We start from the raw sequence: 26,417 nt of genomic DNA on the forward strand, positions 1-26,417 counted from the left end.
TATGAGCCCTGGGGTCCTTGTAGTTTGGAGATAGCCCTGTTAATGTGAAGGGTCAGAAGGAGAAGAAGAAGAAGGAAAAGGAGAAGACTAAAGAGCATAAGCAGAATATCTATGCCCTGTTGCACAGGCATAGATAACTAGATGGCACAGTTGTGTTTGACCAAACACGAATATCTATGCCTGTGTTTCCCACCCTAACCCCCTTAACCCACCATGACACTCTTAATCCATCATGACACCCCATATTCTAAAAGGGCTATCAGTATACCAACGAAAAAAATTAAATTAAATTAATTAATTAAAAATCAAATAATACCCCTTTAATTGCATTTGCTGTGTAAACGCTTGAGGGCGCTCCTCCTTAAATAATGCAACAAACATGTTCCATACAAAAAAAATCCAAAAAAAAATCCAAAAATCTGAATATCCCTTTAATCCCAAAACGGAGTGTCCCTTTAATGGCTGTTCCGTCACCTAACACCCCCTGACACCCCATATTCTAAAAGGGCTATCAGTATACCAACGAAAAAAATTAAAATTAATTAATTAAAAATCAAATAATAGCCCTTTAATTGCATTTGCTGTGTAAACGCTTGAGGGCGCTCCTCCTTAAATAATGCAACATGTTCCATACAAAAAAAAAATCAAAAAAAAAAAAAAATCAAAAAATCTGAATACCCCTTTAATCCCAAAATGGAGTGTCCCTTTAATGGCTGTTCCATCACCCTAACACCCACTGACACCCCATATTCTAAAAGGGCTATCAGTATACCAACAAAAAAAATTAAAATTAATTAATTAATTAAAAATAATATTAGCCCTTTAATTGCATTTGCTGTGTAAACGCTTGAGGGCGCTCCTCCTTAAATAATGCAACAAACATGTTCCATACAAAAAAAATCAAAAAAAAAATCAAAAAATCTGAATACCCCTTTAATCCCAAAACAGAGTGTCCCTTTAATGGCTGTTCCATCACCCTATACTGAAAACCTATCTGTGTACCAAATCTGAGCCCTGTAGCTACTTTATTTGCTGAGAAACGGCCGGCCCTTTGTTTTAACATTTGGGCCTCTGGGCCCCTAGCCTTAAAAATCTGGGGCCATAATTGGTAAAATGCATATCTACAAGTTTGGGCCCATACGTGTGCCACATATGAGCCCTAGTGCCCTTGTTTCACAGCTAACCTTGTCAAACTGTTGCCCCTTTTTTTTTTTAACATTTGGGGCCCTGGGGCCCATAATATATGACATATGGGGCTCATGTATACATGTAAATATAGAGTACTCCTGGGGCTATCAGTGCACCAACTCAGGGCCCTGAGGCTGCTTTATTTGATGAGAAACGGCATGCTTTGTATTTTTTTACATTTGGGCCCCTGGGGCCCGTGACCTTTGACCTATGGGGCCGAAATGGGCAAAAGGCACATCTACGGGGTAGGGCCACTATGTGTGCCAAATATGAGCCCTGGGGTCCTTGTAGTTTTGGAGATAGCCCTGTTAATGTGAACGGTCAGAAGGAGAAGGAGAAGAAGAAGAACTAGATGGCACAGTTGTGTTTGAGCAAACACGAATATCTATGCCTGTGATTCCCCCCTAACCCCCCCCCCTTAACACACCATGACGCCCTTAACCCATCCTGACACCCCATAATATGTTTAATGCTAAAAGGGCTATCAGTATACCAACACAAGGCATTGTAGCTGCTTTATTTACCGAGTAACAGCAGGCCCTTTGTTTTAGCGTTTGGGGCCCTGGGGCCCATATTATGTGACATATGGGGCTTTTATATTCATATAACGATATAATGCTAAAGACCTATTAGTGTTTCAAATCTGAGCATTGCAGCTACTTTATTTGCTGAGAAACGGTCGGCCCTTTGTTTTAACATTTGGCCCTATTGGGCCCCTAGCCCTAAACATCTGGAGCTAAAATGGGCAAAACTCACATCGACAAGTTAGGGCCAATAGGTGTACCACATATGAGCCCCAGTGCCCCTGTAATTTTCAAGCTAGCCATGTCAATCTGTTGCTCCTTATTTTAACATTTGGGGCCCTGGGGCCCATAACTTAAGATATATTGGGTTCATTTATACTTGTAAATATAGAGTACCCCTAGTGCTATCAGTGTACCTACTCAGGGCCCTGAAGCTGTTTTATTTGATGAGAAATGGCATGATTGGTATTTTTACATTTGGGCCCCTGGGGCCCGTGACCTTTGACCTATAGGGCCAAGATGGGCCAAAGGCACACCTACGGGGTATGGTCAATCTTTGTGCCAAATATGAGCCCCAGGGCCCTTGTAGTTTTGGAGATAGCCCTGTCAATATGAATGGTCAGGAAAAGGAGAAGAAGAAGGAGAACTAGATGGCACAGTTGTGTTTGACCAAACACGAATATCTATGCCTGTGATTCCCACCCCAACCCCTTAACCCGCCATGACTCTCAATCCATCCTGACACCCCGTAATATATTTAATGCTAAAATGCTATTAGTATACAGACTAAAAACATTTAATTAAAAATCACAGAATACCTCTTAAGTTTAAGCCCAAAACGGAGTGTCTCTTTAAGCGGTTAACCCCCTTGCTTTAAAATTAGGGGCCCTTCGACCCATCAAGACGTCTTTGGGGCAGTTATTGCGTTCTGGTTCTAAACCCTTGAAGTGAAAACTCATCATTTTATGGTAGTCGACTTTTAATTAATGGCATTAAGGTTAGCAGCTATTTGAAATTGCGAATAGTAATGATCTTTGAGAAATATTGCATTGCTCAATTCATAGCAAATCATGTAGCAGAATCCAAATCACAGATATACTTTTGTAGGTCCTGTGGTTAACTCATTTGAAATAATAAATTAAGCAAGTTCTCTAAGTATATAATTTGTAGAATGCAAAATATCAAGGTGTTATTTTTCCAATAATATATTGATTTAGATAATGACAATATATTTTTTGGTTGCTACAACCAACAATACCTCGTCTACCCTTAAGGTACACCTTACGCTATGGATCAGCCGGTAAACATTTTGGTCTACAATTACTCTACATCATACATCCGCTAATCCCAAGGTGTGGTAGTCATAAGTGTCACTAGTCTGAGAAAAAAGTGGGGTCGTTAGTCCTAAGACTTGCTAGTCCGAATAAAAAAATAGGGTTCTCTAACCAAATATATGTTTGGACTAATGAACCATGTTATTATTTTTGCGGACTAGCGAACCACATGTTGGACTAGTAACCTTCACTATACATTGGTGTGCCTCAAGTTTGGTAGTGATGTAGTGCGTATTTTTGTATTTTTGGTGGGCTCACTCAGTATTGAGTCGTGTGTGTTAAGTTGCACACGTACAAGGGTGGTTAGCGTGGCACAACTGCTAAAAGACATTAACGTCACTACCTAACTTGATGTGAACCAAAGAATAGTGTCTTAATTCTACTTTTATAGTTTGTAAGATATAGTGCATTGCACTTGTATGCATCAAATGTCAGTGTCACTTGTTGAGGTCCTTATTGTATTTATAATTGGAGCAAACATATACCAGTGCACTATGGATGTAGTTAGTTTATGCACCACATAAATTACTATGCAAGTATTTAAGTTCTCATAAAATGTTCACCGTGCACATTAAGATTTTTCTTCAAAGTTGAATTGTTGACATTTCAGTCTGGCAGCATGTTGGGAAAGTGTTGAATGAATGCGACAGATTATAGATGGCAGCTTTTGATTTCCAAATCATCATCCTCTGTCTTTTAAGAATTGTGCCATAAAGCCAGTATCCTCCGTAGTACTGCTACACCTGGAAATGTAAATGAAATGATTAATTACACGTTATTATCAGGAGCAATACTAATATCCTAAACTTTTCGAAGTATACTGTTTGCTGTGGTTTGGTATTGAGACTGAAGACGAAGTGAAAATCATGTGCCAGTTAAATGTGTTTAGTTGTTTTTTGCCAAAAAATGTAATGGTTATATAAACGAAAGTACTTTGCAGAGTCGTGTACGTATACAAACATGCCACAACATACTAAGGTAGCTGTACACACAGATATAGGTATACTGAATGACTATTGCGGACATAATAACTTAATTAATGTCGGTGAGCAGGGCACATACCTAGTTACCAGTTTGGCTGGGGGATCCCTCGTTCAATACATTGTGGCTGCAGGAAGCTGCAGCTAGGCTGGAGAAGGCTGTACACTAGTAAATAAGTGTGGGCGTTAAGGCTGAAGCGAAAGGCATACAAATATGGTAACCAAATATTTACTAACCTTGTGAACAAGTAGAGTAGATTTGAAACTGGTTAAAAAGTTGTGAAGTTGGTACTGGAAAGTTGAATTATGTCAGCCTGTGATTTGTAGAGATGTAGAGATGCTCTGATGTAATTGAGTTGCCATGAAGTTGGTACTGTCTGTGATAGAGATGTAGTTGGCACTGGCTACAGATGTAATTGGAGAGACATGGTACTGCAAGTAGTGCTTCTGCAATGCTCTTGTCCACCTTAGTGTGTACTGATAATGAAGAGTCAGGATTGATGCTTTCTTAGCATACTAATGACAGCTGTGTCATCGTGAATAAGTTGTTTTGAGTGTTTATGGTGATACTTCATAATTGTCTTGAATAATATAGTTAGCTTCTAATTTTGCAGTGAAATTTGCAGATGATTTCTCTTGCAGGACTACCTGTAGAAAAAAAACCACCCAAAAACAGGGAAATAGGAAAATGGAAACATTAGAAATTTAGTCCCATCAATATTTATATCCTACATATAACAGAATTGAAATAGTTTTGGTGAGCAAATCCAATGCATTTTGTCTGACCATTTTAAATATAAAGACATGGGAACGCCATTTTTACATGGAACCAGAGGATGGATCCAAAAGGATACAAATCTGTTACATCAGCAATGGACAAAGTAAGAACAGGAAAAAATGTGAAACAACATGCAATGGGGGTAAAATTATGTAAAATACAAATGGTATAAATGAAGTTACAAACTTCACGTTTTGAAAAGACAAGACTAATGGTCTTTCTTTTTCAAGAGATTAAAGACAGAGCCAGCTCTTGGTATACAACTTGTAGAGCCCAGCTGTAATTATAAAATGAGAAAATTCATGTACATGGGGTGAAGCCTTGGGATTTCTTTATAGAACTCATACCATCCTCTGACATACCTTAAGCTAAAGCGAAAGGCATACAAATATGATAACCAGGTGCTCACTTACCTTGTGAATAAGAAGAGTAGATTTGAAACTGGTTGAAAAGTTGTGAAGTTGGTCGAAGTCGGAGATTTGTAGTTGATACTGGTCAGATGTAACTGGGTTGGTATGAAGTTGGTACTGCAAGAACATGCAGTGCACCTGCAATGCTGTAGTTCATCTTAATGTATAGTGACATTGAAGATTCAGGATCAATGCTGTGACACTGTGTATTTGTTGAGTTTGGACATTTTGACTGCTGATGGTGACGTTGAGTTGTGTGCAACATATTAGTTGGAATTTTGTTTATAAAACACCAAAATAGAAATAGGCTGTCATCTGTTCACATTCTGTCGTCTGTTCACATTCTGTCGTCTGTTCACATTCTGTCGTCTGTTCACATTCTGTCGTCTGTTCACATTGTGATCTGTTCACATTCTGTCATCTGTTCACATTGTGATCTGTTCACATTCTGTCATCTGTTCACATTCTGTCATCTGTTCACATTCTGTCATCTGTTCACATTCTATCATCTGTTCACATTCTGTCATCTGTTCACATGCTGTCATCTGTTCACATTCTGTCATCTGTTCACATTCTGTCATCTGTTCACATTCTGCCATCTGTTCACATTCTGTCATCTGTTTACATTGTGATCTGTTCACATTGTGATCTGTTCACATTCTGTCATCTGTTCACATTCTGTCATCTGTTCACATTCGGTCGTCTGTCCACATTCTGTCGTCTGTCCACATTCTTTCGTCTGTTCACATTCTTTCGTCTGTCCACATTCTGTCGTCTGTTCACATTCTTTCGTCTGTTCACATTCTTTCGTCTGTCCACATTCTGTCGTCTGTTCACATTCTGTCGTCTGTTCACATTCTGTCGTCTGTTCACATTCTGTCGTCTGTTCACATTCTGTCATCTGTTCACATTGTCATCTGTTCACATTCTGTCATCTGTTCACATTGTCATCTGTTCACATTCTGTCATCTGTTTACATTCTGTTATCTGTTCACATTCTGTCATCTGTTCACATTCTGTCATCTGTTCACATGTCATCTGTTCACATTCTGTCATCTGTTCACATTCTGTCATCTGTTCACATTCTGTCATCTGTTTACATTGTCATCTGTTCACATTGTGATCTGTTCACATTCTGTCATCTGTTCACATTCTGTCATCTGTTCACATTCTGTCATCTGTTCACATTCTGTCATCTGTTCACATTCTGTCATCTGTTCACATTCTTTCATCTGTCCACATTCTGTCGTCTGTTCACATTGTAATCTGTTCACATTCTGTCATCTGTCCACATTCTGTCATCTGTTCACATTGTCATCTGTTCACATTCTGTCATCTGTTCACATTCTGTCATCTGTTCACATTCTGTCATCTGTTCACATTCTGTCATCTGTTCACATTCTGTCATCTGTTCACATTCTGTAAAGAAATGAAATTTCATCTTGTCAACATTCAACATTATATACATGCATGGTGAAATATGCTCAACATTCTGCTATCATTCTGTTGATGTTCTGCAAATAAATAAGCTTGACATTCTGAATAGAAACAGGGTTGACATTTTGATAACATTGCTTTATAGAAACAGATTTGACATTCTGTATAATTATAATATATAATTATATATTACATGTTTGTATTCTGCATAGTAAACTGCTTGGCATTTTCTTAAACAAAATAAGTTTGAGATTACAGTATGTTCATATTCTGTACAGCAATAGCCTGGCCAATATGTTCCCATATACAAATATGCTTGACATTTGCAAAAGACTTTTGTTCATATTCTGTATTCCATTAACATTCTGAAGACAATAAAAATAGAACATTGTGTTCACATTTTGCATACAACAATGCTGACACACTGTGCACAAAAAAGCTAAGATTCTGTTATCCTTTTTACATTTATGAACATTCTGCATGAAGCAGCTAGGGCTTGATGTTGTGCTAGACATTCAATAAACACTTAATCTTTCTTTATGAAACTGATAGGGAATGAGATTTAGCATGATGTTACTATTATAAACTGTAGTTACGTTCAGCTTGTAATTTCTGGTCAGAACTGAGGATGACATGAAACTCGGAACACTGTATGTTTGCCATTAACACTTCATTACTGCACTGTTACATTGATTCTAGAGGAGATTTCTATGATTTCATACAAAGAGCAACTGGTTCATGGTAGCTGAAATGTGATGCTAACACTGATGCATTATATTCTACAGGCATTGGCTTAATGTAAACATGGTCTAGCAGAGTTCCTTTACCAGTGGTAGGAGAGGTTATCAGTTGGTGATATGTCTGTAATGCATTAATTGGTGGTTTCTTCAGTAGATCATGATTGAAATCGCCCAAAATAACAACATAATCAACATCTAGCATCTCTATCTGGGTGCACAAGTTGTTAAGCACATCGGAAAGAATAGTAATGCTTGTACTGACTGGCTTGTAGACTGTCATGATAACCATAGATGGATTGCCATTGGTTCTTATAGCAAGAATATCACATTCATCTACTTCAAGTGGTAGTGCAGTAAATGGAACACTCTCATGAATATACATTGCAGTACCTCTGCCTTTAGCATGTGCAGGATGTTTTCTCATGGCAACAAGTTGATATCCAGGTATTTCATAGTTACTCATGTTATGATCAGTACTCAACCATGTTTCTGATAGGGCTATGATATGAGCTTTCCTGATTTCAAAGTCACATTTGATATCATCAATGTGTTTGGAAAGACTTTGTACATTGTGATGAACTATTATAAAATGTTCTCTGTGATTGGTGTGCAGAATCGGGTTAGCAACTGAAAGGTCACATGGTAACATATTTGATAAGTGCTGCTGAAGTGTTTCATTACAGAAAATTCTCTTTGGATCATAGTCTGAGAGATATAGACCAGTGAGGTGTGTGACACGACTAATTGCAACATAGGCCATGCATGCTTTTATTCCTTTCAACGAAATAACTGCTTGATCTGTTGACTGTCCTTGTACCTTGTGCATAGTGATTGCCCAGGCTAGTTTAAGTGGATATTGCTTCCGTATTCTAGTTTGATGGCCATATTCATCATGTATTTCAATGCTTTCTTTATGCGGTTTTATGACAACACAGCTAGCATATTCATTTGGTAGAGGGCTTTTTTGTCTTGCATTTGCACCACACTTTGCATTATCAAATTGTACATAGATAGCACTTGGTTGATTGTTTGCATCATCAGGAAGGATCGATTTGACTGTGCCAGTGACTCCATTGCAAAGACCGTCAGGTACATCTAGATTTGTTGTAAGCATTACTCTAGCTTCCACTGCTAAGCATAGTTGAGATTGCAGCACTGTTTTACCAATTTCTTCAGACTTATATGGTATTTTCCTGGTTTGACTTTGTCCTGCACGTTCTTTGATATCAAGAGCAAGGATGGTGGTTTTTTGACTTGGAAGAGATTCTAGCATTGTTTGGTTATGTTTGTCAACATCTTTATTGAATGCATAGATATGAAGTGCTTCCTTTGGTGGAGTCAAACTTGTTTCAGATTCAAGTGTTCGTGACAAAAGCTTCCTATTATCATCTGGATTTATAGCATCACCTTTTTTTCTTGCACGTAAGCGATTAAGTAGTTGTGCAAATTCAAGATCATCTTGTTGACGCATGATTTGTGTGAGTTCACAGACTTGGAAATTGTCAGTCCACATGTCATTCAATGGATTATCATCAGGTACACATAATGAAGTGGAATTGATGGGTGGTATTTGATAGAAATCTCCGACAGCTAATACTGAAATATTGCCAAAGAATGAACGATCTGAAGCTCGCTTGATTTGCTGTAGTCTACCGTGAATGTATTGTAACTGCTTTTTGCTAACCATTGAGATCTCATCTATGATCAGTAACTGCAAGTGCTGCAACTTTGTACGCATAGTATTGAGTGACTCTTCTCTAAGTGGTTTGTAATCTTTAGTCGCATGGATACTGATATTCAGAGCAGAACAAATTGTTTGTCCTTCAACATTGAAAGCAGCTGTGCCAAGGTGTGCAACAACCAGTACTGTCTTTTCTTGTTGTGTTTCACGTAAGGTGTCAAAGATTTTCTCTGCATGATATCTGATACATCTTGTTACATGAGATTTGCCTGTGCCAGCTCCACCAGTGAGAAATATTCTGAAAGGTTCTGGGTTTTCACCATTCATTTTATTCATACACCATTGGTGGACATACTTGAAAAGCTGTAACTGTTTATCATTGAGAGCTCTGATCATTGATGCAACTTGGTCATCTGAGGGAACTGATCTTATCGTTTCAACTGGTGATCGATATTGGTTATCATTGCATTTGTTGGATGGATTTGCTTGCAATTCAGGAATTTCAATGTCATTGAAATCATCATCAGATTCATTGTTTAACATGATTTTGTCTTCAAGATCATCAAGACGTTGCTGTTCAGCTTGTGGTGCTAATGCAGCCCATGCATCTTCAAGATTATCATTTGCATTTTGCAATTCATTCCATGCAGTATCTATTTTGTCATTGATAGGTTCATATTTCTTCATGTTGTCTTTGACGACTTGTTTGACAGATTTCACACCTTCAGGTGTTCTAACAAAACCAGTGTGATAGTACAATGCAAAGCTTTCAAAATCTTCTGGCTTGAGCTCAATGTTACGATGTGGCAAGTACATGCGTATGATGTTCATATAGTACTTTTCGGGATCTTTTTCAAGCTTTATCTTTGGATAGCGTACAATTGCAGGTTTGCCTACACGTTCTATTGCAATTCCGAGATCTCTGCCTAGATACTCAAGATCATACTTTCTGCTTGTATTTCTTGAACTTTCTTCCTCTTCATCCGATTCATCATTACTAGCTCTGTTTCCAGTTTTTGATGATGCAAAGCGAAACTTGGATGCAAATGTTGCCAAGCACATGTCATTGAAATTGGGCATGTCAGGTCTGCCATAATACTTTTCAAGCAAATTTGTCATCCATACTGGCTCTGTGGGGTCTTTATTTTGCATCAGAGATAGTGGCAGTGATATTCTTTGACCATCTGGATCTGTCTGTACAAAATGACTTCTCTTGTACAATCTTTCAAGTGCATGCTACATACTCTGTATATACTTTCCATAACACTTAACTCTCGACTGTGTAGATATACATTTCCAATTTTTCTCAGCTCTGTAATAGCATCGCTATTGTCTTGTCTGGCTTCTTTCTGTGCATTTTCAACAGATCACCTACTTGACGTTCAGATTTGGTTAAATACGACATGATATATTTGATACAACTATAAGCATCAAGTACAAGTTGAATGTCCATATTGCCATTCCAAGCACGTATCAGGTGAGGATTGTAGTTATTGATCAAAACTTCTGCAGGTTTTCTTTTCAGATATATGGTAGATCGTGATGCGAGTGTTTCAAGTGCCATTTCTAGTTCTGCTTGAGAAACATTTGCAGCATCAAAGATTTCAGTAACAGATGTCTTTTCTGTGATTTCTATATCTGGGTCAGTCAGAGTATCATGTATTTTCTGGATCAATTCTTTAGCTTCAATTGTTGCATCTGCCTCTCCTTGATCATCAAGTACATGTAATTCATCAGGAGTGTCATCATTACTTTCATCTTCATCATCATCTGAATCATCATATGTATCTAGGTTTCTAGCTATGAAAGTTCGTTCTGAAGGTGGTTTTGGAAAGTTGAATCTACATGTTTTGCCTGTTTTGCGACAAGACTTGGTATGATTCTTGCTATGCATTTGACATGATTTGACAATTTCATGGAGTTCTGGATCATCATCTTCAGATGGTAGTTCACATGATACATATTTGTCAACAAATTCAACAATATCACAATCTGATACATCATATACATCAGGAGCATCTTCTACCCAAACTAGCATATGAATGTGTGGCCAGCCTCTCTGTTGGAACTCTGTACGATAAAAATAGTCAACAACTTTGCCAATAGGTTCAGCAGGTGATTTAAGGATATCTTTGATGTACTTTTTCACTCTGTGCTCAAACATTCTAGCAGGGGTTACTGTGTTTGAATATATGTGTTCACAATGTGTGTTCCAATCCATATCTTTGTGCTCTTCTGGTGTAAGAGGTTGTTTGCCTTGCTGTTCAAGAATTGCATTGTCAATTTCAATCCATCTACGGTCAGCAGCACTAAAGGTTAGAAACCATGTGGGAATGCCAATTTGACGAATCATTGCAAATAAATCTTTGAGAGTTGCGTCCCAATAAGATGGTGTTCCTCTTATCTGTCTTAAATATCGAAATGCTGAATCTCTTTCAACCAGTTGTTTGACTTGTTCTTTGTCTGCAAGCATGTCAGGTGTGATCGCTTTTCCATCAGGAGTTTTGGTATGGCCTTGTCTCATAGCAATTGAAATCTGAGATGTTATCATGTTCAATTCTGTGGCATATTGAGCAAAGAAAATATACTGTGGATCACTAGCAAATCGAGTATCTGACGAAAATAGATGAGCATTGAAATATCTGCTTGGAGAAACCTTTGGATCTCTTTGTGCTTTGTACGTATTCTTGCCATCTGGAAATTGAACTGGGAATGCTTCTGCTTCTACATTGAGAACACTGATAGGTCTGTTGCCTTCTGCAGGTGCAAGACTAAGTATGGAATCATCAAGGTGATCTGCAACATATTGTGTAAAGTCAACTGGCTGCAAACATGATACGAGTGGAACGGATGTGTGAGTGATATCATCATCATTGTCACTGTCATTCTGATTTGTTTCACTGTTTTCCTCATTGACATTGGCATCATCATTTTCACTGTCATGATTTGTTTCACAGTTTTCTTCATTGACATTATCATTATCACTGTCATGATTTGTTTCATACTTTTCCTCATTGACATCTTCATGATCATTTTCACTGTCATTTTGATTAGTTCCACAGATTTTTTCATTTGCATTTTCAGATTGATCTTGATATCTTGTATTATCAGTCTCTGGTTCATAGATTTCTGTAGATGCAGTTTCAGATAAATCTTCATCTTTGTTATCATCATTTCTATTATGCACTGATTCAGAAATGTCATCTTCAAGCTCAGAGTCACTTATATCCATATCACAAGGTTGTTCAATTTCAGAGTCACTGATTTCCATATCAACAGGTTCTTCAAGTTCATTTGTTATGATAGATGAAGTCGTACTAATAGTATCATTGATCTCATGGATGTTTTGTATTGCTATTTCTGAAGGTTCTTGTTGATCTGTGAGGTCTGCAATCTGATTTGGTTCCAAGTTAATAATATTGTCATTTTCTGATTCCAAGCTTTCAGCATTTTCAGTAGCTATGATTGGATCATTGTCAATTGCATCCAGTTGATTAGCATCTATATCAATGTCTTCAAACACTGGATTTATTTGCTTCAGTACATTGAGAGCTGTTCTGATCTTACTGGGAGAAACTTGCTTGTACATAACGTGACCTTTGTATTGCAATTTACGTTTCAGTTTGACTCGAATGATACTGTCATCACTGGGAAGCCGTGGCAATGCTTTTGCTGTACTATCTACATCAGCTTTTACACAAACAACCTGGCCATGAATACCTTTCTGACAGCCTTTGTATAAAGGAACTAATTTCATGAAAGGAATCACAGGTGCAATCAAGTGTCTTTCAAGGATGTTAAGTTCTGACAGTTCTGCAGGCTGTGGACACAGTTCTAGGTTATTGGATTGTGACAATCGTGGAACTATATTCTGTTTGATGTTGTTGTGACATGTTTTACAAATCCATGCATCAGTTGGGAGGGTTTCATAATTAGTATTGGTTGGCATTGCTGATAACAAGCTAGATTTACTGTACTTTGCTTTATCGAATGATACAACCTGATTTCTGAATAATGAGCGATTGCATACAAGGCAAGTGAAGATTGGCTTTTCTCTTTGGATTTCAGTCTTAAATTTCTGGACAACTTTTGTAATATCATTTGTAGAAGATTCACGAGAGGTTTTAGTCTGTTGGATCTGTCTAGCTTTTCTTTCAGGTTCTTGATAGGCTACTTTCTTTAGGTTCAAAATTGCATCTCTATTTCTCAAGTAGTATATGCTCCTTTTAATCAACACCAAAGCTTTGTTTCTAATGTAATTAATCCTTTTCTTTTGCAGTATTGTATCATTGTTTTTTGTATAGTTCTCTTTTCTGATTTTCAGTATGGATGACCTGTTTGATTCGTAGTGGTCTTTTCTATTTTGCAGAAAGGACGGTCTGTTTGAGCTGTAGTGGTCTTTTCTATTTTTCAGTACAGATGGCCTGTTTGAGCTGTAGTGGTCTTTTCTATTTTTCAGTACAGATGGCCTGTTTGAGCTGTAGTGGTCTTTTCTATTTTTCAGTAAAGATGGCCTGTTTGAGCTGTAGTGGTCTTTTCTATTTTTTAGTACAGATGGTCTGTCTGAGCTGTAGTGGTCTTTTCTATTTTTCAATACAGATCTTCTGTTTGATTTGTAGTAGTCTTTCTTGCTGTTCAGTATCAATGACTTGCTTGTTTTGTAGCTGTCTTTTCTATTTTTCAGTAAGGATGGCCTGTTTGAGCTGTAGTGGTCTTTTCTATTTTTCAGTACAGATGGTCTGCTTGATTTGTAGCTGTCTTTTCTATTTTTCAGTACAGATGGTTTGTTGGATTTGTAGTAGTCTTTCTTGCTGTTCAGTATCAATGACTTGTTTGAGCTGTAGCGGTCTTTTGAATTTTTCAATATGGATGACCTGTTTGCCATGTAATGCACTCTTTTCTTTTCTAGTATTCTCTCTCTGTGTTTGGCATAGTATCTTTTACTCTTGGCTTGACGTTTTGCTTTCTTAGTATCATTTTCTGTCCAAAAAGAACAACCTGGCTGATCATTATCACTGGAATTATTTAATTCATTTGTACTGGACTTAGATTGCAGACCTGTAATACAACTCGTAATTTCTGATACACTTTGACCAGAATTGTCATGATCTGTAAATGGGTTATGATCTGTACATGGGTTTGAATCAAAACATGAAGGATCTGTAGCATTTTGAGTCAAATGAAAGCATATATTAGAAATTGCACTTGGTACTGACCTTTCAACTGAACCAATTGATATAGCATGTAATGAGGTTGTCTCATCTCTGTTTGCATCTCTGATAGCAGGTGTAGATGGTGGATCTGTTGATTCAATTACAGAAAGAACATTAATTGACGTTTGATTTGCAGATTCATTATTTGATTGACATTCTGTATCACTCTGCTGACTCAAGGAGACAGGAAGAATCACTTCACATTCATTCTTTGCTTGACATTCTGTAAGGCATTCTCTAGCAATTTCTGTATCACGCACCTGACCCGAAGGTACAGGAGGTATCACTTCACATTCATTCTTTGCTTGAGATTCTGTATGAGATTCTGTATGCAATTCTGTATGAGATTCTGTATGCAATTCTGTATCATCCTCCTGAACCGAGGTTACAGGAGGTAATAGAGGAAAGTGGTGAAGAACACCAAGCAAGTTAGAAAAAGGAATGTGGTGAAAGAACACCAGGTAAGTTATGAATAGAAAGTGGTAAAAGAACACCAGGTAAGTTATGAATAGAAAGTGGTAAAAGAAAACCAGGCAAGTTAGGAAAAGAAAGTGGTGAAATAACACCAGATAAGTTGGGAAAAGAAAGTGGTGAAAGAACATTAAGTAAGTTATGAAAAGAGTGGTGAAATAACACCAGGTAAATTATGGAAATAAAGTGATGAAAGAAAACCAGGCAAGTTATGAAAAGAGTGTGGTGAAAGAAACCAGGGAAGTTAAAATAAAATGGTGAAATAACACCAGGTAAGTTAAGAAAATTAGACAGTGGTGAAAGAACACCAGATAGGTATATAAATAGTTCATAGTGTAGTTGCCAATTGGTGAGTTAGTAGACAGATATATTGTAGTAGGAAACACAGACAATAGATAGTTATTTTAATAGTGGATCAATTAAAGAATTATGTATGGGGAGGAAGGGCATTGCATCAGGGATGGTAGGTTATTAATATGACAAATAAGTGAGTGAGTCATAAGAAATGGGATTCAAACCCAGATAGGAAAATGAGAACAAAATCAAGTACATGGGTTGATGTTGGATGTGAAATGAGTTACGAATTGGTTATTAACCAGGTGCATCATTAAGGCAGTGTTAAATGTTTATTTGACATTGACAAATGTTTGAGCACATGTGGATAAGTGAATAAATATAACGGATTACAAGTGGTGTAAGTGATAAAGGGAGTAAAAAGGTTAACCAGGGGATAAATGGAATAAGGTGGCAAGATAGTGTTAGATGGGTGGATTTTGTAGGTATACATACCATTTATTGGTTTACAATATCCATAGTGCATTTGTATAATGCATAATGTCCCAATGTCATCAACAATTACGGATACGTCAGATATTATTTGGTAAGTAGTGATGATAACCAGAAACCAGGGTTGGTTGCATACAAAACATCAGATTGACATGAAAAAAAACCCAGAAATAAACAAGTAGATTAGTACATTACTCTGTGTGTTAAATATCTATAATAAATTACTGAAACTGGAAAATTGGTGAGGCTAAAAACTTTTTTGTTTTATATTATTTTGGAAAACAGACTTTTGCGATGCGAAGAACAAGGTTGTGCGCACTTCAATAAAATGTTCAATTTTGTTTTTGTTTACGTTAACCCTAACTGAACACAAGGGATTTTTGCTATCGGAAGGAAAGAAGAAAAGCGAAAAGGAGAGAAGATGAAGAAAGAAGTCACTTTGCACCCCGGGATTCGAACCTCGGACCCCTCGCATGCCACGCAGAAGATCCCCAGCATGTAGCCACACAGGTGACGTTGGCCCGGCCAGATTCCCTGGGTATATATGACTTAATCTGATTGCATCATCAAGTCATGTGCAATGCGTGCACGAGCAGTGGTTTTCATAGTGAGATTTAGTGAGATCTAGTTCAGTAAGGGTTATTTTGGCCTATACCTAGGAAAAACACGCTACATAACCCTAACTGAACACAAGGGATTTTTGCTATCGGAAGGGAAAGAAGAAACGAAAAAGGAGAGAAGATGAAGAAAGAAGTCACTTTGCACCCCCGGGATTCGAACCTCGGACCCCTCGCATGCCACGCAGAAGATCCCCAGCATGTAGCCACACAGGTGACGATGGCCCGGCCAACGATTCCCTGGGCATATATGACTTAGGCTGATTGCGTCATCAAGTCACGTGCAATGCGTGCACGAGCAGTGGTTTTCATAGTGAGATCTAGTTCAGTAAGGGTTAAGGGAGTCAAATTAAGTTAATTAGTTTCAAAAGCACGGAAAGCTCCCTGCGTGCTAAGCACTAAGTAAACAGTCACAATACACTACAATACAGTCATGCTGTTAACATGAACACCTGCAAATCCTATGTCTGGTCTGATATTGGGTCACTCATTAACAGGAGAATCTTACTTGAGTAATTAAAATGTATTGTTTATTCAACTAATTTGTCAACATCATCATGTCAGTGTTCAAACTTAAAGGATTACTGCTTTTTATGGAGAACCTATTGTCAACAGTCAATTGTTTGTTTATTGAATTAGGTCAAGTGTTTGATGCTTTTGTGTTGAAGGATCATTGAAAGAATATCCAATTTCACTATTTTGCAGTCTCCAAATCACCCAAATTAATCAGAGTTGCCAAACTGCGATTTGGTAGCCCAAATGGGTGACTTTTGAAGATTTTCCCTGCAACTTTTGACAATTTCCTTTCCCATACATGTAGAGACAGATGGTTAAAACAAGGCGGTTCTCGAACCACGAGTCTCGCCTGCTTTTGCGACCGCCTGCATTTGCAATTACTTTTGGTAGAGGTAAATGAATTTGGCTGTTATCAGCTGGGCACGATTATCTGGCTGATGGTGACTGTACCCACCAAGAGTCATGCCCATGCAACAGTTTTTACTAATTTGACCTCAGATGACCCTGAAATGACCTTCCAAAAATTTGGCTCTAAATGTTGACTGTACCCACCAAGTTTCATGTCTATCCGACAGTTTTTACTAATTTGACCTCAGATGACCCCTGGTGGTCTCAAAATGACCTTCCGAAAATTTGGCTTTAAAGGTTGACTGTAGGCACCAAGTGTCATGCCCATACGATAGTTTGTACTAATTTGACCTCAGATGACCCCGAAATGACCTTCCAAAAATTTGGCTTTAATGTTGACTGTACCCACCAACTGACAAAGTTTCATGCCCATACGAGTTTTTACTAATATGACCTCAGATGACCCCTGGTGACCCCGAAACGACCTTCCAAAAATTTGGCTTCAAATTTTGACAATACCCACCAAGTTTCATGCCCACCCGACAGTTGTTACTCATTTGACCTCAGATGACAACTGGTGACCTCGAAATGACCTTCCAAAAATTTGGCTTAAAATGGTGACTGTAGGCCTACCCACCAAGTTTCATGCCCATACGACTGTTTTTACTCATTTGACCTCAAATGACCCCTGGTGACCTCAAAATGACCTTCCAAAAATTTGGCTTTAAATATTGACTGTACCAACCAAGTTTCATGCCCATCCGACAGTTTTTACTAATTTGACCTCAGATGACCCTTGGTGACCTCGAAATGACCTTCCAAAAATTTGGCTTTAAATGTTGACTGCACCCACCAAGTTTCATGCCCATGTGACAGTTTTTACTCATTTGACCTCAGATGACAACTGGTGACCTCGAAATGACCTTCCAAAAATTTGGCTTAAAATGGTGTCTGTACCCACCAAGTTTCATGCCCATACGACTGTTTTTACTCATTTGACCTCAAATGACCCCTGGTGACCTCAAAATGACCTTCCAAATATTTGGCTTTAAATGTTGACTGTACCAACCAAGTTTCATGCCCATCCGACAGTTTTTACTAATTTGACCTCAGATGACCCTTGGTGACCTCGAAATGACCTTCCAAAAATTTGGCTTTAAATGTTGACTGCACCCACCAAGTTTCATGCCCATGTGACAGTTTTTACTCATTTGACCTCAGATGACAACTGGTGACCTCGAAATGACCTTCCAAAAATTTGGCTTAAAATGGTGACTGTACCCACCAAGTTTCATGCCCATACGACTGTTTTTACTCATTTGACCTCAAATGACCCCTGGTGACCTCAAAATGACCTTCCAAACATTTGGCTTTAAATATTGACTGTACCAACCAAGTTTCATGCCCATCCGACAGTTTTTACTAATTTGACCTCAGATGACCCTTGGTGACCTCGAAATGACCTTCCAACAATTTGGCTTTAAATGTTGACTGCACCCACCAAGTTTCATGCCCATACAACAGTTTTTGCTAATTTGACCTCAAATGACCCCTGGTGACCTCGAAATGACCATGCAAAAATTTGGCTTTAAATGTTGACTGTACCCACCAAGTTTCATGCTCATCCGACAGTTTTTATTAATTTGACCTCAGATGACCCCTGGTGACCTCGAAATGACCTTCCAAAAATTTGGCTTTTAAATGTTGACTGTACCCACCAAGTTTCATGCCCATTGACCTCAAATGACCCCTGGTGACCTCAAAATGACCTTCCAAAAATGTGGCTTTAAATATTGACTGTACCAACCAAGTTTCATGCCCATCCGACAGTTTTTACTAATTTGACCTCAGATGACTCTTGGTGACCTCGAAATGACCTTCCAAAAATTTGGCTTTAAATGTTGACTGCACCCACCAAGTTTCATGCCCATATGAGTCTTTACTAATTTGACCTCAGATGACCCCTGGTGACCTTGAAATGACCTTCCAAAAATTTGGCTTTAAATGTTGACTGTACCAACCAAGTTTCATGCCCATCCGACAGTTTTACTAATTTGACCTCAGATGACCCTTGGTGTCCTCGAAATGACCTTCCAAAAATTTGGCTTTAAATGTTGACTGCACCCACCAAGTTTCATGCCCATACAACAGTTTTTACCAATTTGACCTCAAATGACCCCTGGTGACCTCGAAATGACCATGCAAAAATGTGGCTTTAAATGTTCATGCTCATCCGACAGTTTTTATTAATTTGACCTCAGATGACCCCTGGTGACCTCGAAATGACCTTCCAAAAATTTGGCTTTTAAATGTTGACTGTACCCACCAAGTTTCATGCCCATCCGACAGTTTTTACTAATTTGACCTCAGATGACCCCTAGATGACCTTGACCCACTAACTAATACAAACCGGTTCTGTCTCTTTTTACTAGTTTGTACTAATTTGACATCAGATGACCCTTGGTGTCCTCGAAATGACCTTCCGAAAATTTGGCTTTAAATGTTGACTGCACCCACCAAGTTTCATGCCCGTCCAACAGTTTTTACTTCATGTGACCTCAAATGACCCCTGGTGACCTCGAAATGACCATGCAAAAATTTGGCTTTAAATGTTGACTGTACCCACCAAGTTTCATGCTCATCCGACAGTTTTTATTAATTTGACCTTAGATGACCCCTGGTGACCTCGAAATGACCTTCCAAAAATTTGGCTTTTAAATGTTGACTGTACCCACCAAGTTTCATGCCCATCCGACAGTTTTTACTAATTTGACCTCAGATGACCCCTAGATGACCTTGACCCACTAACCAATACAAACCGGTTCTGTCTCGGCTCAAGATGCACCCACCAAGTTTGAGGAACGTGCAACTCAGTCTCCGAGAAAATAGGCGGAAAGCAAACTTTAACCAAATTTGTCACATACACACACACATACACACCCCCACAGAAAAGTGATTATATAGTCTCCTGCCTTATCAGGCGAGACAAAAATGGGTGACTTTTAGCAATGCAGGTACAATTCTGGTAAGGCTCACCGTAACTCACAGGTTATCAGTGTCTGTGACTCTGTGCCAAATGCTTTGGCCCGTGTTGAAAGTGTTCTACAAAATTGTACATTTGTTTTGATTCCGAGATTCCCAAAATTCCGCTGCACCAGGTGAAATTACACCATAACTTTCAAAATTGGGTGCAAATAAATTAACTCAAACACTGTCATTGCACCTGACCATTACACCTGACCAGTACAATAAAAAGAATATAAAATATCAGTACTGCAAAAGACAGTAACCGCAAAAGACAGTGATTGCGAAAGACGGGTGACCGCTAGAGTAACAAATTACATGATCAGAAAAAACAAGGGTATAAAGGAACATAGTTTTGGGTAGGAAATGTGACCACAGAAGGTTGTGGAAATATTCTTAGCAACCTCTGTTTCCATAAGGTCGATCATCACAAGAGTTATGGCATGTGAAAGCATAATGGTGTGAGATTCAAAAAACAAATAATATGCCTTTAATGGGGGAAATTGAACAGAGCCTTGCTGTATGCGGGGGCTTTTGAGAAAAGCACCCATGGAAACTTATTCTACAACTTAAAAGTGCTCCCTACACTGCATGTAGATGACTTTTAAAATTAACAACTTGATTTCCATAATATGAACTGAAAATAATATTAAAGATGATACCCTCTGGTCATGCTCTCCGCACTAAGTTCGGTTCTTAACATAATTTGCTCAATGCTCATAAGCTTTTAACCCGGACTTTTAACACACGCCCACACCGAGTGACATAGTGACCAGTAAGTCTCCCTCTGAACATAGGCCTACATGTAGTTAAACTTCAAGCAAGCAAAGCAAAAACCAAACAGGATTACAAATGAAATAGATTACAAGAGTAAAACAGTTGCATACACTTACCTCACGTTTCTTGTCCTCCCTCTTCCTTCTTCTTTCCTCTCTTCTCTTTCTATCTTTCGAAGGCATACTGAAAACTTCAGAAATTATTGATACAGTATAAATAACATTAGAAGTCAAGATGCTAGAGTGAAGTAATGAACATCTCAAAGAAAGTAATTAGTTTTCAGATAAAATTATTATTAGAAGGATATGGTACCAGTACTGAAACTTGGTACATGGGATGACCTCGGATGACCCCAAAATGACCTTCCAAAAATTTGGCTCTAAATGTTGACTGTACCCATCAAGTTTCATGCCCATAAAAGTTTTTACTAATTTGACCTCAGATGACCCCTTCATGACCTTCCAAAAATGTGGCTCTAAATGTTGACTGTACCCACCAAGTTTCATGCCCATACAACAGTTTTTGCTAATTTGACCTCAGATGACCCCTGGATGACCTCGGGTGCATTTTTACTAATTTGACCTCAGATGACCCTTGGATGACTCCGAAATGATCTTCCAAAAATTTGTCTCAAATGTTGACTGTAGGCCTACCGACCATGTTTCGTGCTTATACAACTTTTTACTAATTTGACCTGATGACCCCTGGATAACCCTGAAATGACCTTCCAAAAATTTGGCTCTAAATGTTGACTGTACCCACCAAGTTTCATGCCAATACGACAGTTTTTACAAATTTGACCTCAGATGACCCCTGGAGAGCCTTGGATGGCCCCAAAATGACCTTCCAAAAATTTAACTCTAAATGTTGACTGTACCCACTCAGTTTCATGCCCATCCGACAGTTTTTACAAATTTTACCTCAGATGACCCCTGGAGGACCTCGGATGACCCCGAAATGACCTTCCACAAATTTAACTCTAAATGTTGACTGTACCACTACCCACTCAGTTTCATGACCATACAACAGTTTTTAGTAATTTGACCTCAGATGACCCCTGATAATAATAGGCATTGTCTATAATGTATCTCTGTCTGTGTGTCTGTCCCCCTATTTTTTTCGGAGACAAGGAGTTGCACGTTCCTCAAACTTGGTGGGTGGGTGTATCTTGACCCGAGACAGAACGAGTTTGTATTGGTTAGTGGGTCAAGGTCACCCAGGGGTCATCTGAGGTCAAATTAGTAAAAACTGTTGTATGGAACTTGGTGGGTACAGTCAACATTTTATTTTTAGAGCCAAATTTTTGGAAGGTCATTTCTGTGTGATCAGGGGTCGTCTGAGGTCAAATTAGTTAAAACTGTCCTATGGGCATGAAACTTGTTGGGTGCAGTCAACATTTAGGGCCAAATTTTTGGAAGGTCATTTCAGGGTCATCCAGGGCTCAATTGAGGTCAAATTAGTGAAAACTGTTGTATGGGCATGAAACTTGGCGGGTACAGTCAACATTTAAAGCCAAATTTTTGAAAGGTCATTTTGGGGTCACCAGGGGTCATCTTAGGTCAAATTAGTAAAAACTGTTGGATGGGCATGAAACTTGGTGGATGCAGTCACCATTTAGAGCCAAATTTCTGGGAAGGTCAATTAGTAAAAACTTTTGTATGGGCATGAAACTTGGTGGGGACAGTCACCATCAGCCAGGTAATCGCGACCGCCAAATACGGGTGACCGCTAGTGCAATAATAAAACCTAACCATGACCTCCTCTACAAAGTGGTCAGGCATGCATGATAGTATTTGATTACAATGCATAAAGAGGCTGAGTAATCATTATGAGCCTCCCCTGGGGGTTAAAATTTTCATATGCCAAATATTGCTTCCCCCCCCCCCTCCCCGGACTGCCATTAAACCACTTGTTCTCCCCCACCTCAGGCTGCCAAAAAATCTTTACGTCCCTCCTCTTTGAACATGCCAAAAATGTTTTGCTCCCAATTTTGGGCCTATAGGCGTAGGCCTACATTTGTGCGAGCGTAGCGAGCCCAAAATTTTTGCTTTGAATATTTTGAGTGTTTTTCTAAAGCCTTTTTAGTGTGTTATGCTAATTGTGCCCCGTATTAAAATGTGTGCTAAAAATTTCTTTTCCCCTCCTCTTGGCATGCCAAAATTGCTTGCCCCCCCTCCTGGCCGGGCCCTGGCCTTGGCCTGCCAAAAATTGCTTGTACAACACTCGCGGCAACCCTCCCACTGCTGGCATGCATAGTTCACCCACGTAAACATAATCATCCTGGAATACACAGATCATTCGGCCTGATTCGGGATCAACACTCCCCCCCCCGGCCTCATAATTATTGCACAGCCCCTAATACACGGATCAACTCAACCCGAATTTGATGCTAAAATTTAAATCACAGAAATCATACTTAGTAGATTCATGGAAGATTACTCTCACATATCCCGGCTATAATGGATGACTACACTATTAAAACAGCGAGAGGATACTGAGCGTCAAAGAATTTAATGACGAACTATGCTCCCCAGGTTTATATGATACCACGTACCACATTGGCAATGCTACTACGCTAGCACTACGCACTTGCAATACATGTACTGCGTCATAGCGTCGACCTTCATTTTAGACAATCGCCTGGAGGGAAATCGTCTTATATTTGACTCTCTCACCATTTTTTTATCCAAGTGCGCGTGCTCACAATTATCTTAATATAATGCTACAACCCATAATTGATAAAAAAAAATGCATCTACGAGGATTTCTAGTGAAATTGCAATTTATTAAAAGCCAACAAGAAGAATATAAACTTACCTGCTATGGCAACAGATGAATTCAATATACGATCCATCTCGCATGATCACCCCGGCTCACTGCAGGAATTTGTAAGTGCCAAATATGGGGATTTCTGTTCCAAATATGGATCTGCATAATTAGTGATGCCCAAATAAAGGTCGCGTCAGCCAGTAGCGAGCTGATTTCGCAGTACTATGAATATTTATTATTCCAAATACGGGTTGAAGAATTTGCGATCATGCATAATTATTATTAGTAACGCCCTTTTTAGGGTACAAACCAAAAGATTGATGACGTCCCACGAAACGCCTTTGAGCTGGTTTACCGAGTTACGCCGCGGCCGGGCCGGGGGTTACTTTTCGATCGGGCATGATGATCTGACAGTCATGTCACGATCCGACGTCAAGAGCCGCATATTAAATGTTTCAAGTTCATCATTCGGATCGGGATCAAGATTTTCAACAGTTCAAACCTGGGTTCCCCGCCTGGGTTTTGTAAGCCCTTAACAGGAATTCAAAGTGATTTTTTTTTTGGGGGGGAGGGGGTCACTGAACTAATTTTGCCCCAAATTGCCCCCAAAAGTGGAAATTTGTGTAATTTTTGTGGTTTGTCTTGAAAGTCAATCAATCATATAATTATTTCATGATCCCGATTTCATCCATTCATATACGGGGGACATCATCGGACTTGGGGTTTGTTCCCTTAGGATGACAAAAAAACGATGAATTTCCCACGGTACGAAATGCATGTATACGATACTGAACTTGATGTTATCAATGTCAATGGTCGACTCCCTCAAGTAGGCTATCAACGCAAATGGAATGCAATTTGCTTTTATAGGCAAATCCCAGTGGCAAGGTTCTGGGTCACTCTTTTTGTGACTTGTGTTGAAAATTGGTACTAGGCCTATAGGCCTACAGATGGCCCGGCCGGGTAGCAAAATCAACAGAACTTCAAGTAGGGTGATCTGTTGCATGTTGTTGCCTATAGAAAAGTTAGCATTCGAAAGTCTGCGTGGCACATCCACGTACAAAATTGTTTCAAGACCCCCCCCCCCCATCAGTAGTGCTCATGTAGGCCTACCTCATGCAAAGAAAATGCTCAGATGCTAAGTGCTTCCGAAACAGCTGGGGGCGGCCCCAATAATTTTGGTGGCTATAGAAAAGTAGGCCTACCATTGCCAACCTCCCAATAATTTGGGCAGGTGCCATGGCCCCCTTGCCAATCTTATCTTAACATTTGGAGCCCTGGGGCCCACATGGGGCTCTTATATTCCTACAACAATATAATGCTAAAGACCTATTAGTGTTTCAAATCTGAACCTTGTAGCTACTTTATTTGCTGAGAAACGGCCGGCCCTTTGTTTTAACATTCGGGCCTCTGGGGCCCCTAGCTTTGAACATCTGGAGCTAAAATGGGCAAAAAGTCACATCTACAAGTTAAGGCCCATACGTGTTCTACATATGAGCCCTATAGTGCCCCTGTAATTTTCGACCAATCTAATGCCCTTTATTTTCACATTTGGGGCCCAGGGGCTCATAATATAAGATACATGGGGCTCATTAATACTTGCAAATATAGCGTACCCCTAGGGCTATCAGTGCACCAACTCAGGGCCCTGAGGCTATTTTATTTGATGAGAAACAGCATGATTGGTATTTTTACATTTCAGCCCCTGGGGCCCATGACCTTTGACCTCTGGGGCCAAGATGGGCAAAAGGCGCATCTACAGGGTATGGCCATTACATGCGCCAAATATGAGCTCTAGGACCCTTGTAATTTTGGAGTTAGCCCTGTCAATATGAAGGGTCAGGAGAAGGAGAAGAAGAAGGAGAAGAAGAAGAAGAAGAAGAAGGAGAAGACTAAAGAGCATAAGCAGAATATCTATGCCCTGTTCCACAGGCATAGATAAGGAAAACTAGATGGCACAGTTGTGTTTGACCAAACACGAATATCTATGCCTGTGTTTCCCACCCTAACCCCCTTAACCCACCATGACACTCTTAATCCATCATGACACCCCATGTTCTAAAAGGGCTATCAGTATACCAACGAAAAAATTGAAATAAATAAATTAATTAAAAATCAAATAATACCCCTTTAATTGCATTTGCTGTGTAAACGCTTGAGGGCGCTCCTCCTTAAATAATGCAACAAACATGTTCCATACAAAAAAGAAATAAAAAAAAAAAAAAAAAAACCTGAATACCCCTTTAATCCCAAAACGGAGTGTCCCTTTAATGGCTGTTCCATCACCCTAACACCCACTGACACCCCATATTCTAAAAGGGCTATCAGTATACCAAAAAAAATTATAATTAATTAATTAATTAAAAATCAAATAATAGCCCTTTAATTGCATTTGCTGTGTAAACGCTTGAGGGCGCTCCTCCTTAAATAATGCAACAAACACGTTCCATACAAAAAAAATCCAAAAAAAAAAAATCAAAAAATCTGAATACCCCTTTAATCCCAAAACGGAGTGTCCCTTTAATGGCTGTTCCATCACCCTAACACCCACTGACACCCCATATTCCAAAAGGGCTATCAGTATACCAACAAAAAAAATTAAAATTAATTAATTAAAAATCAAATAATAGCCCTTTAATTACATTTGCTGTGTAAACGCTTGAGGGCGCTCCTCCTTAAATAATGCAACAAACATGTTCCATACAAAAAAAAATCAAAAAAAAAAAATCAAAAAATCTGAATACCCCTTTAATCCCAAAACGGAGTGTCCCTTTAATGGCTGTTCCATCACCCTACACTGAAAACCTATCTGTGTACCAAATCTG

The 26,417-nt window shown here is 39.0% G+C and overlaps 1 protein-coding gene and 1 long non-coding RNA gene across 3 annotated transcripts in view; both read right to left on the reverse strand.

Moving 5' to 3' along the window:
* The window catches only part of LOC140139178 (acetyl-CoA carboxylase-like), a 196,268-nt gene that overhangs the window by 138,765 nt on the left and 31,086 nt on the right, over positions 1–26,417 (reverse strand).
* Positions 2,537–21,040, reverse strand: LOC140138706 (uncharacterized). Of its 2 annotated transcripts, none has more exons than XR_011857047.1 (6): positions 20,941–21,040; positions 14,289–14,348; positions 6,246–6,439; positions 5,218–6,108; positions 4,264–4,674; positions 2,537–3,789 (listed from the first exon to the last, which is right to left on the reverse strand). It is a non-coding gene; the product is annotated as an uncharacterized lncRNA (long non-coding RNA). The 2 variants fall into 2 exon arrangements; XR_011857048.1 differs by having other exon boundaries at positions 6,246–6,633.

Source organism: Amphiura filiformis, chromosome 18 (genome assembly GCF_039555335.1).
Source record: "Amphiura filiformis chromosome 18, Afil_fr2py, whole genome shotgun sequence".
Classification (NCBI taxonomy): domain Eukaryota; kingdom Metazoa; phylum Echinodermata; class Ophiuroidea; order Amphilepidida; family Amphiuridae; genus Amphiura; species Amphiura filiformis.